Raw genomic sequence first — 3,955 nt, forward strand, 5'->3', positions numbered from 1 at the left:
GCGGTATGACGGCTGCGTGGTCCCATGGTGTTTATACTTGCGTACTATTGTTTGTACAGATGAACGTGGTACCTTCAGGCATTTGGAAATTGCTCCCAAGGATGAACCAGACATGTGGAGGTCTACATTTTCTTTTCTGAGGTCTTGGCTGATTTCTTTTGATTTTCCCATGATGTCAAGCAAAGAGGCACTGAGTTTGAAGGTAGGCCTTGAAATACATCCACAGGTACACCTCCAATTGACTCAAATGATGTTAATTAGCCTATCCGAAGCTTCTAAAGCCATGACATCATTTTCTGGAATTTTCCAAGCTGTTTAAAGGCACAGTCAACTTAGTGTATGTAAACTTCTGACCCACTGGAATTGTGATACAGTGAATTATAAGTGAAGTAATCTGTCTGTAAACAATTGTTGGAAAAATTACTTGTGTCACGCACAAAGTAGATGTCCTAACCGACTTGCCAAAACTATATTTGTTAACAAGAAATTTGTGGAGTGGTTGAAAAACAAGTTTTAATGACTCCAAGCTATGTGTATGTAAACTTCCGACTTCAACTGTATATTTCAAATGCTGTTAATATTGTAAAAAATATTTGTGAAAAAACAGTTGAGATTGTCCCGTCTTTCAAGACCCTAAACGCTGTGAACGAAGCAGGAAACCACCAGTTAATCATAGAGGTTGTCTAACAGCATCAGAGGTGCCGGCTGAAAGCTGGACAAATCAACAGGGAAAGCACGACAGAAACATATGTATGAAATCAAATAATCAAAATGATTGATTACAGGTCTCTGGGGGGTTCATTTCTCAACTCTGCAAAACCCCAAACATTTTGGATGCATAACATCTACTTCCTCATACTGCTAGAGAGACATGAACAGCTGAGATGGAAGAGCGTAAAGAAAAGTGTTACCTAGTTCAGCCTTCTCCTTTAACACGTCTTTGAAGTTGAGTCCGCTGTTGAGTGTTGACTCTCTGTACCGGTGGAGGGGTGTCTCTCTGCCCATTCTTCCCCAGCTCTTGGAGCACCTCACTGGGCTTTAGAGGTCGGCCTTCAGGCCCCTGCTCCAGCCTGAAGAGTCGCCCACCGTCCATCTGACCAGGTCCTCAATTTCACCACCACCTTCTCAGACACAGCCATGACCTCATCCTGCAGACGGGGGGTAGGTAGATAATGTAATGTAATATCATATCATATCATATGGAAGTTCAGACATGAGACAGGTGTTAGGAGAGGGAACTATGAAACACAACAGCTCCATCACACAGAGAGAGAGCGTGTCTTCCTGAGTCAGACAAGATCCATCACACAGAGAGAGAGCTTGTCTTCCTGAGTCAGACAAGATCCATCACACAGAGAGAGAGCCTGTCTTCCTGAGTCAGACAAGATCCATCACACAGAGAGACAGCGTGTCTTCCTGAGTCAGACAAGATCCATCACACAGAGAGAGAGCGTGTCTTCCTGAGTCAGACTAGTGAAATGATAATAAATAATAATACAGTATATCTAAATTAAATATGAGACCGACCGCCTTGATTCGGTCTTATGTAGCAAAATTTGAAATTGTGTTTTTTACATTCGATAAAAGCAGTGACACAGAGCTACAAAATGGTATATCATACACTGCATTTAAGGGAACAATGGGAAAGTAATTCTGCTTTGAAAGTTGATAAACTTGTAACCTCACTTTTGAGAAAATGGCCCTTGAATGTTTTGGTAGCTACTGGAGAGCTCTTCTTTGTCTCCACCCATTCAGCATCGTTCACACCCTCTTGAGCTTTAGCCCCACCCAAAATGTGGAAAAAGTCAAGGGGTCTGAAAACTTTCCGAAGGCACTGTATATATATATATATATATATATATATATATATATATATATATATATATATATGATAACAACAGTAGTTCTTCTCCAGTACTGGCTGTAACATCAGGAGAGCATCATTCAACCCAGACTCCATTCATGTAAAACATGTCACATACATTTCAACAGGACTAGTCTCTTCCTGCTGGCACTGACGTTGCTGATCACTTGTTTATTGGGGAAAAATGTCCTGACTACGCCTGTGATGTGGTTGGTTGGTTCACATAGCTGTCTGAAGATGAATGCACTAACTGTAAGTCGCTCTGGATAAAGAGTCTGGTCTCACATAGCTGTCTGAAGATGAATGCACTAACTGTAAGTCGCTCTGGATAAGAGTGTCTGCTAAATGACTAAAATTATCTAAAATGTCATATCAGATAGAAATCAATATATTTGTTGTGAGAAATGCTCTAATCATTCTGATCACGCCCCCTACTAATAGGTTAACTGAATGATAAAATCATTCTGACCACGCCCACTTGCATTTAATCTGGATATTGACCCAGACATTATTCTACACCAACCACCTCCATACATCACCAGTGATACCAACCACCTCCATACATCACCAGTGGTACCAACCATCTCCATACATCACCAGTGATACCAACCACCTCCATACATCACCAGTGGTACCAACCACCTCCATACATCACCAGTGGTACCAACCACCTCCACACATCACCAGTGGTACCAACCACCTCCATTCATCACCAGTGGTACCAACCATCTCCATTCATCACCAGTGGTACCAACCACCTCCATACATCACCAGTGATAACAACCACCTCCATACATCACCAGTGGTACCAACCACCTCCATACATCACCAGTGATACCAACCACCTCCATACATCACCAGTGATACCAACCACCTCCATACATCACCAGTGATACCAACCACCTCCATACATCACCAGTGGTACCAACCACCTCCATACATCACCAGTGATACCAACCACCTCCATACATCACCAGTGATAGGTGCATCTGTCCAGATAAATAAATGCTTCATTAAACCAGATAGAAAGTGGTGTTTGTAATCTGTCAGAGAAATGTACAGGAACAAAGCAAGGTTCTGGTTCTAATTGGAACAAGGGATCTGCAGAACAGATGTTTCACTGGAACACAACCCTTGATCACGGTCGAGTCCCTAATTCAACCCTATTCCCTACATCGTGCACTACTTTAGGCCACAGCCCTGTGGGAAAAGGGTGTCATTTGGGACAAAGCATTATGACTGACTCCACTGCTTTCTCTTAGTGCTGTAATGTTAGTTAATAACACTACTACACACCCAACATGTTAGTAACACGAATACACACCCAACAGATCAAATCAAATCAAGCTTTATTTATACAGCACATTTCAGACATGGAATGCAACACAATGTGCTTCACAGGAAATAACTAATAAAAACAATGAAAATAAAAACTGAAATATTTACTACACAACAAACACAAGATAAATAACAAAACTGAACGACTAAAAAGCACCTAAGGAAAAGCTAAGCTAAAAATATGTGTTTTAAGATCTCTTTTAAATATGTCCACAGTTTCGGCCCCGTCAGGTTTTCTGGCAGGCTATTCCAGAGGCTGGGGGCATAGTAACTAAAGGCTGCCTCTCCATGCCTCTTGGTCCTGGGTTTGGGATAGTTAAAAGGCCAGTGCCAGAGGACCTGAGGGACCTACTGGGTACATAACTTAAAAGCATGTCTGACATGTATTTGGGTGCACAATCGTGGATTGATTTAAAAAACAATAGAATAATCTTAAAATGAATTCTAAAACTCACAGGCAGCCAGTGCAGAGACCTTATAACCGGTGTAATGTGTGCTGTCTGTCTGGTCTTGGTCAGTACCCGTGCTGCAGCATTCTGTATGTTTTGCAGTTGACCAATGGCTTTCTTGGGTAGACCAGACAGGAGAGCATTACAGTAGTCAAGCCTGCTTGTAATAAAAGCATGGATGAGTCTCTCTGTATCAGCCTGAGAGAGAAACGGACTCACCTTGTCAATGTTCCTCTGGTGGTAAAAAGCTATTTTGGTCACATTCCTAATGTGTGATTCTAAATTGAGTTCAGAGTCTAAAATA

General features: G+C 41.8%; 1 pseudogene; it reads right to left on the reverse strand.

Annotated features, from left to right (window-relative positions):
* Nucleotides 1–692: 692 nt before the first annotated feature.
* LOC123487222 overlaps nucleotides 693–3,955 on the reverse strand; it is a 17,899-nt pseudogene continuing 14,636 nt past the window's right edge.

Source organism: Coregonus clupeaformis, unplaced genomic scaffold, assembly GCF_020615455.1.
Source record: "Coregonus clupeaformis isolate EN_2021a unplaced genomic scaffold, ASM2061545v1 scaf1541, whole genome shotgun sequence".
Lineage (NCBI taxonomy): Eukaryota > Metazoa > Chordata > Actinopteri > Salmoniformes > Salmonidae > Coregonus > Coregonus clupeaformis.